The sequence below is a fragment of the Fistularia commersonii genome, chromosome 25 (genome assembly GCF_037954325.1).
Source record: "Fistularia commersonii isolate RoL2024-O1a breed Wild chromosome 25, RoL_Fcom_v1.0, whole genome shotgun sequence".
NCBI lineage: Eukaryota > Metazoa > Chordata > Actinopteri > Syngnathiformes > Fistulariidae > Fistularia > Fistularia commersonii.
Genome location: NC_141308.1, coordinates 14,843,821 through 14,852,500, shown reverse-complemented (window position 1 = coordinate 14,852,500; position 8,680 = coordinate 14,843,821).

Sequence of the window (8,680 nt, the reverse complement as noted above, 5' to 3'; positions counted from 1 at the left end):
CGTGGGAAGACCGCCTGGAAGAGGCTTTTGAGAGGAAGCTCTCCAAGTACACCGTACCGGTCAATGAGTGCCAGCAAGCAGGATGGAGGGCAAAATGCCTTCCAGTGGAAGTGGGCTGCAGGGGCTTTGTGGCCCGGTCCTATGCCAGCGCTCTGGGTTGTCCGGGCATCGTCGGGCAGCATGAGAGAAGAGCCATTCACAATACCACCGAAGCCGCAGAGAGGGCCTCAAAATGGCTGTGGCTCAAGAGATGAGAGCCATGGAGTCATGGTAGCTAGCATGCCAACTGTACACAAGCCAGGGTCTGATCAGCCCTGGCTGGGTCACCTGAATGAAGGTGTATGATGTTGACAGACCCGAAACACCCAATGATTCCAGGAACATCACTGAGGACATGTCCATGTATGTTAGTATATGAATTTACACAGTGCAGCGCGGAAGAAGGGCAGAGCCCCCATTCGGTCTAAGGGCTTTGCCTTCTCTCCTAGAGGAAAACTTAGAGAAACTTCAACAGACTTTATAGAGTACCAGGGCCCGGAAAGTCAGAGGGGTACCAGGGACATGGGGAGCTTTTGTGGACCTAGTAAACCAGATGCAGCAGAACTGGGAGCATAAAGGGAGGGGGAAATACTCCCATTACTCACACGTATGTAGCGCTTCTCGAACCCTGTTATGCGGTCAGCGCCCTAGGTCGATAATTATTCCCCTTTTTGTTGTAAAATGTATTACCTCTTATCTTTTACTTTAAAGATCACAAAAAAATACTATTTATAAAAAACAAATCACCAACGCACTTTACAAAAATAAGTTGTAATCTATTAAATAGAAATAAGAATGCATCAGAAAAATAAAAATGAAATTATGAACCTTGTTCACACCAGTTTCTCAAACCCAGAATCAGCCAGGTACTAACAATCAAAAGAGGCTGTCACCCTGTGACTCACTGGCTCTTAATGTATAAAATAAAACTTATCAAGTCATTACACGATCAGAGGAAAATCAAATGAGAATGGTGTCACCTTTGTATAACACTTTAAATTGTGGGCCCACACCTACACACCAGCTGGTGATCAGATAAAAAAATTAAAGAAAAATAAACCCCCAGTTGCAGGCCTGATCGACGCTGAAGAACCTGGGAGCCAAAAAATGTATAGGCCCTTTAATTTGGTTGGTAGGAGAAAAATAAGAAATGCAACCTCAGGGCGGCACTGAGGGGCACAAAGCAGTGTCTCCCTGAGCCGGTCCCAAGCCCGGATAAATGCAGAGGGTTGCATCAGGAAGGGCATCCGGCGTAAAACTTTTGCCGAAACCAAACATGCGAGTCAACCATAACTATATCATACCGGATCGGTCGTGGACCGGGTCAACAACGACCGCCATTGGTACTGATGGCCTACAGGGTAATAATGGAAATTGGGCTACTGTCGGTCGAAGAACAAGAACAAGAAGAAGAGGAGGATAGGAAAGAGTCTGGGACTGAGATTAGGGACTTTGAATATTGGGACTATGACAGGAAAAGGTAGAGTTGGTCAACATGATGCAGAGAAGGAAAGTGGATATACTGTGTGTCCAGGAGACCAGGTGGAAAGGTAGTAAGGCTAGAAGCTTAGGAGCAGGCTTTAAGTTGTACTATTATGGTACTGACAAGAAGAGAAATGGAGTAAGAGTTATCTTGAAGGAGGAGTTTGTTAGGAACATCCGAGAGGTGAAAAGAATGTCAGATAGACTTATGAGTCTGAAACTGGAAATTGAAGGTGTGATGCTCAATGTTGTTAGCGGCTATGCCCCGCAGGTCGGATGTGAATTTGAAGAGAAGGAGAAGTTCTGGAATGAGTTAGATGAAGTGATGCAGAATATTCCCAGAAATGAGAGAGTGGTAACTGGTGCAGACTTCAATGGACATGTTGGTGAAGGCAATAGAGGGGATGAAGAAGTGATGGGCAGATTTGGTATCCAGGATAGGAATGCAGAGGGACAGATGGTAGTAGATTTTGCAAAATGGATGGAAATGGCTGTTGTGAACACCTTTTTCCAGAAAAAACAGGAACATAGGGCAACTTATAAGAGCGGAGGTAGGAGCATGCAGGTAGACTACATCTTGTATAGACGAGGTAACCTGAAAGAGATCAATGACTGCAAAGTAGTTGTAGGTAAGAGTGTAGCCAGACAGCATAGGATGCTGGTTTGTAGGATGACTCAGGTGACAAGGAAGATCAAGAGGACAAAGGCAGAGCAGAGGACAAAGTGGTGGAAGCTGAAAAGGGAGGAGTGTTGCATGGCTTTCAGGGAGGAGTTGAGAAAGGGTCTGGGTGGTCAGGGTGATTTTCCAGATGATTGGAAAACAACAGCTAGTGTTATCAGGGAGACAGGTAGAAGAGTACTTGGTGTGTCATCTGGAAGGAAAGTAGATAAAAAGTGGGATACTGAGAGGACTGAAGAGAACAGACAGGAGTTCAGGGAGATGCGGCGAAAGGTAAAGATAGGGGTAGCAAAGGCAAAACAAAGGGCGTACGATGACTTGTATGCTCGGTTGGATAGTAAGGAGGGTGAGAATGATCAATACAGGTTGGCGAAACAGAAAGATAAAGATGGAAAGGATGTACAAGTCTGGGTGATTAAGGACAGAGAGGGCAATGTATTGACAGATGCTAGAAGAGTGATGGGAAGATGGAGAGAGTACTTTGAAGAGCTGATGAATGTGGAAAATGAAAGAGAGGCAAGGGTGGAAGAGGTGACTATTGTAGACCACAAGGTAGCACAAATTAGTAAAAGTGAAGTGAGGAAGGCATTGAAGAGGATGAAGAGTGGAAAACCAGTTGGTCCTGATGATATACCTGTGGAGGTGTGGAAGTGTCTAGGAGAGGCAGCGGTAGATTTTCTGACTAGATTATTCAACAGGATCTTAGAGAGTGAGAAGATGCCTGAAGAATGGAAACAAAGTGTGATGGTGCCTATTTTTAAGAATAAAAGGGATGTGCAGAATTGCAGCAACTATAGAGGGATAAAGTTGATGAGCCATACAATGAAGTTATGGGAAAGAGTAGTGGAAACTAGACTGAGAGCAGAAGTCAGCATTTGTGAACAGCAGTATGGCTTCATGCCTTGGAAGAGTACTACAAATGCAATATTTGCTTTGAGAATTCTAATAAAAAAGTACAGAGAAGGCCAGAGGGAGCTGCATTGTGTTTTTGTTGACCTGGAAAAAGCATATGACAGGGTGCCAAGAGAGGAGGTCTGATATTGTATGAGGAAGTCTGGAGTGGCAGAGAAGTATGTTGAACTGGTGCAGGACATGTATGCTAGCTGTGAGACAGTGGTATGGTGTACTGTAGGGGTAACAGGGAAGTTCAAGGTGGAGGTGGGACTCATCAGGGCTCACCTCTGAGCCCCTTCTTGATCGCAATGGTGATGGACAGGCTGACAGATGAGGTTAGACACGAAATCCCCATGGACCATGATGTTTGCGGATAACATTGTGATCTCTAGTGAGAGCAGAAAACAGGTAGAGGAAAATCTAGAGAGGTGGAGGTATGCACTGGAAAGGAGAGGAATGAAAGTTAGTCGCAGCAAGACAGAATATATGTGTGTGAATGAGAGGAACTCGGGTGGAACGGTGAGGCTACAGGGAGTGGAGATCAAGAAGCTGGAGGATTTCAGGTACTTGGGGTCAACAGTCCAGAGCAACGGAGAGTGTGGAAAAGAGGTGAAGAGACGGGTCCAAGCAGGTTGGAATGGGTGGAGAAAAGTGTCGGGGGTACTATGTGATAGAAGACTATCGCCCAGAATGAAAGGAAAGGTGTACAAGACAGTGGTGAGACCAGCGATGCTGTATGGCCTAGAAACTGTTACAATGACCAAAAGACAGCAGGCAGAACTAGAGGTTGCAGAGATGTAGATGTAGAGGTTCTCTTTGGGAGTGACCAGGATGGAGAGGATCAGGAATGAGTCTATCAGAGGAACAGCACATGTTAGATGTTTTGGAGAGAAGGTCAGAGAAGCCAGACTGAGATGGTTGGGTCATGGACAGAGGAGGGATAGAGAATATATTGGTAGACAGATGCTGGAATTGGAGCTGCCAGGCAAGAGGTCTGGAGGAAGACCACAGAGAAGACTTATGGATGTAGTGAGAGAAGATATGAAGGTAGTTGGTGTGAGAGAGGAGGATCCAGAGAATAGGGTTAGATGGAGAAAGTTGACTCGCTGTGGCGACACCTGAAGGGAAAAGCCGAAAGAAGAAGAAGAAGGTAGGAGAAAAATAAGAGGCGAATTCTCCCTCTTTGAGCAGAGTCAGTAAACAAAATGAAGCGGAGTACTCACTCTTTGAGCAGAATCAATGTCAGCGTTCTTTACTTCACCTCCTGACAGTATAAACTGGAGGAGTTGGCTGAGGCGGCGGCCGGGAAGGGATGGTCGCCGTTTCCCTCGTCGCCAGAGGAGCTACCAGGCTTTTCCTGGTCACCTGGAGCGCTATCTGGGCTGCCGTGGATTGTCGTCCGCGGTTAGCGATCCAGTTAGCTTAGCCAGCTAACTAACACAAAGTCCTTCTTTGGCGTCGTCAGAGTTTGTTTTTTTCTTGTCGCGCCGCAGTCCAGTTACTGGAGCAGGTACAGTGTTTGACCGCTCGGCGCTTTACATCAAGCAGATCCTGAACTTTTTCCGTCCAGAAAGTCCTTCAGCTGCAGCTCTCCGGCTCCTTCTCGTCTCTCCCTCACACCTAAACCTGGTTGCACATCACCCTGCCTTACTCCCGCCCCCAGCCAACTGGAAAAACAAAAACTGACGAGACGATTCAACGCCCAATCACAGGTTGCAAAAGAAACGCTGCTAGTTGCATACTCCACCACAAGATGCTTTGATTGGTTAAAAACAACAACAAAAACAAAAACATATAATACAAATCTCTCAGCAAAATTACTTTTAACATGAAAAAAAACAGTAGAGTCTAAAACTACTGAAATTCCTTGAAACCAAAATAAAAATATATGATTAAAGAAATACCAAATTTCCCAGGGGTTACATGTACAACTCTGGATCTCCAGGGGCTCCACGGCAACGTTCTGGGACTCCTCGTCCAAAGTCAGTGCATTATTGCAGGCCAGGAATCCCCCCACACACAAACATTACCTCCACCTTGACTCCCCCGCTCATTCTCATGTGCGTTTCTGGAGCTGCCGGAGCTCCACGCCGACATCCCGGGGATCCGTGTCCGAAGAAAGTGTATCATCGCTGGGCAAGGGCTGGACACCCCCCCCCACACACACACACTCACACACAGGCGCTACGACGCTAAACTCGTGCGATGTTCTATAATGAAGATAAGCATCTTTTAACAATACATTCATACATTTTCAAAGGGGGGAGGGACAAACCTCTTTTCTTTTTTCGCTGCGGCGTCCCCGTCGTCTGTCATCTTCCGGAGTCTTTGCTTGTGTCGTATTCGATGGTGGATACGTCGGTGGCCCTGGTATTCCCGAACCGCGGGGCTTAGTTTAGGGCGGTCTTGACGGCTCTCGTCTCCGGTATTCTCCGTCCCGCCGTTCTCTTAGCGTGCACGTTGCCCGGCGGGAACCACGAGGAGGTGAGGACCTGTATGGCTCCCAGTGGCGTTAACCAACCGCTGACGGATTCCACATTACCTGCCATGGGTAACCCTTATCCTCATCCTCACTCTTCCTCACTCATCCTCACTCTTATACTAACCCCTAACCCTCGTGACTACCCAAATATTTACCCAAATATTTACTTGAACATTTTTTAAGAGTGTGGTTCAGACCTGCTCTACATGGAAAGTATCATGAGACACTTTGACGCTTTCTAAATAAACTCTGACCTGACATGACAAAAACCACTTTCTATTTGTGTAGACAGCAAGTCAAACAAGGACCAGGATTGCGGTCGTTCCACCGATTTGAATCTGTTTCCGTACATCAACATTGTAGTATCATAGAATGTAAATCGTCCCTCTAGCCTGATATTGCCATTCAAATCATTTTCTTGTTAATGTCGCAAAAAAGGAGCATTTGCGACAGGCTGGCTGAGCACCTGTATTTGATTCTTTCGTATGCATTATGGCCTAGAGAGGTGAACGAGATCAATGTTGTTGCATAAAAAGATATCAAAGTGGTTCCTGGACATTTTTTGACATAATGCTCACTACAACAGATAATGCAGATTCTGTTTACATTTGTTACAACCCATGTTTCCAGTCTATGAACTTAATTTCCTCTGACTGGTTGGTTGCACTGTACTCATGTTGTTCATGGGCACCTTTGATTCATTTCCATGTTCTGTAAGGCTCGTCATGCAAAGAGATTGACCTTAAATGTAATCATTTTTACGTATGTCCACTTGAGCTGTGCTACAGCTATAATTTTTCCAAACTATTATAAGATTATATAATTACTTCTGTGCGTGCTTCTGCTCCCTCATCTAGAAATCATTACTTGCATATTGGAACTCATGGACATGGCCACTGCTTTTATCAAGTTTTTTTCTTTAAGACAGATAAAGCAGTCGAGGGGTGTCAAACTCATTTCACATCGCGGGCCAATACAGCCTAGGTAGATGTCAAGTGGCCCCTGCTCCACACCATGCCTTGGCAATAACCTGCCTCTTCCAAACTACCCTCATCAACTTCCATGAAAACCCAAATACACCTGGCGCACTCTTATACAGCCGGTCGGGCACTCCAGTGGGTCCCGGGACTGACGACTACCTTGCTCGCTTCACTATTTCCTGAGTCTCCCTCCATCTCTGTGGGCTATCATCACACTGACTTTCAATTTCACCAAAAGGTGGAATGTTGAAGGGGAGTGCCATCTCTCTAACCCTTTCCCTATCTTTGTGAACCTCCTCCAAGTATTCCTCAAGCACACAATTCTTCTCAGTAAAACTTCAAACCTAAAAAAAAAATAAAAAAAAAAAGACAAGGATCACTTCTAAAAAGGAATGATTAAGAACCACTGCTTGAACAACCTCAGCTGCAAAATTACTAGAAGGCCTTTCAAGTACAATTTATAAATCACTGAACTCCATTTTCATCAGGTGAACTATTCCAAACAGAACCGTTACAAAACCTGTTTCTCACTACAGCCAGAAAGTCAATCCATATTTAAACTGCTCAAAGGCCTTTCAAGTACGGTCTACAGTCTCTGATCCATCAGGTGAACTACTCCAGACAGGAACGTTACCAGAACCTTTATCTTCAGTTTATAAAACAGTGTCAACAACTTGGAGCTTTTGACAATGAGCAACAGTCAGTATGTGTCATGCCTTTAGTGCCAAAATACAACTGTGTCACATGGGGGGGGCCAAAATGCATGAATCATAATCCTGTGTCTGGGGGATATCACGGTTCCTTGAAACAGCCCGTACGATTAAATACCAGGTGCCTAGTATAACCCTTGTTTCACTCAGGTTTTCTGTCATGTAGACACAGAACCTTTGACAGGGATCAAGATACACAAGTTCAATGCCTTTAATTCTTTCGTATGTTGTACAGCCAGGCGTTTGTTATCACCGTTTTTATCACTTGTAGGTTTCAGCCACAACTAACCACAAACTGCTATTAAGGGGACACTTATTTGGGCCAGTGTTTCCCCAACCGTTTTAAATACTTTACATTAGAAAAATCACACTGCACACCACCAAATAAATGTCAAACAATGAAATGGAAGGAAACTGTGGTCTCAATTTACTTACTCGGTGTGGGGCTATTTCTTTAACAGCGCCAGGGCCGATCATTTCTTCTGTGATGATTTTGCAGGCAGGTAGTATTCATGTCTCTGGCACAGTCTGTGGCTGTTTGGATTTAGCAATGAGTTCAGCAACTTTGTAGCTAGCTTTCAAGCCGTTCTCACTCATTCTAGTGGTGAGTTACAATTTGAATAGGTATGGCTAAGTTTCAGATTGCGTGACACAGAGAGAATCTCAGATCATTCCGACTGACTCAAGCTGTAGTCAATGGGGCTGAGTTTCTGGGGTGAATCTTCTGCGGGGTGATTTGGAGCGTGCACCCTCCAAATCACCCAGGACGATCCACTGAAACCAGGCCCCGGCAACTACCGCCTGATACTCATTGATCCAACAAGTTACTTTCAGGATATGAATCGTAGCTCTCGCCATTCAAATTTTGGCTCAAGTCCCCAGAAGTTTCCTTCTTCCATGAGCTGCAAACAAACAATTCCAAGTTCATTCAGCTTCATCAGCACCTCTGTCAGAACCATGGCAAAGGTTTATGGATCAGCCTGGAGCTTTGGAACTCACTGAAACCAATCAGACATCCAGCTTAGCTGCTTTGCATCGACACCTTTCCGTGTGAAATGTCCTGTTCAGACTGCATACGAATGTCAACTTGATTGTTTACTTTTCCAGAATCAGAATCTGGAAACCTTATTTGTGCCCAAGGGACAATTAGGGAACACCAGGGGGAGAAGATGCAACATCTATGCATATATAAATATAAAATTGTGTATAGAAGGAGTGTAAAGTAAGGATCAAATGAAAATAAGATCAAAATAGTGTGGAAAAAGTGACAGAGTGAAGAAGAGGGTGTACATCTGTACAAATGGGTGTGCATCTGAATAGCTGAGCATCTGTGCAAAGGGCAGAAGGAAAACGGACCATAAGTGCGATGCGCTCTGCATTTGTACGATGAATACAACAAGCAGCTTGTCACTTG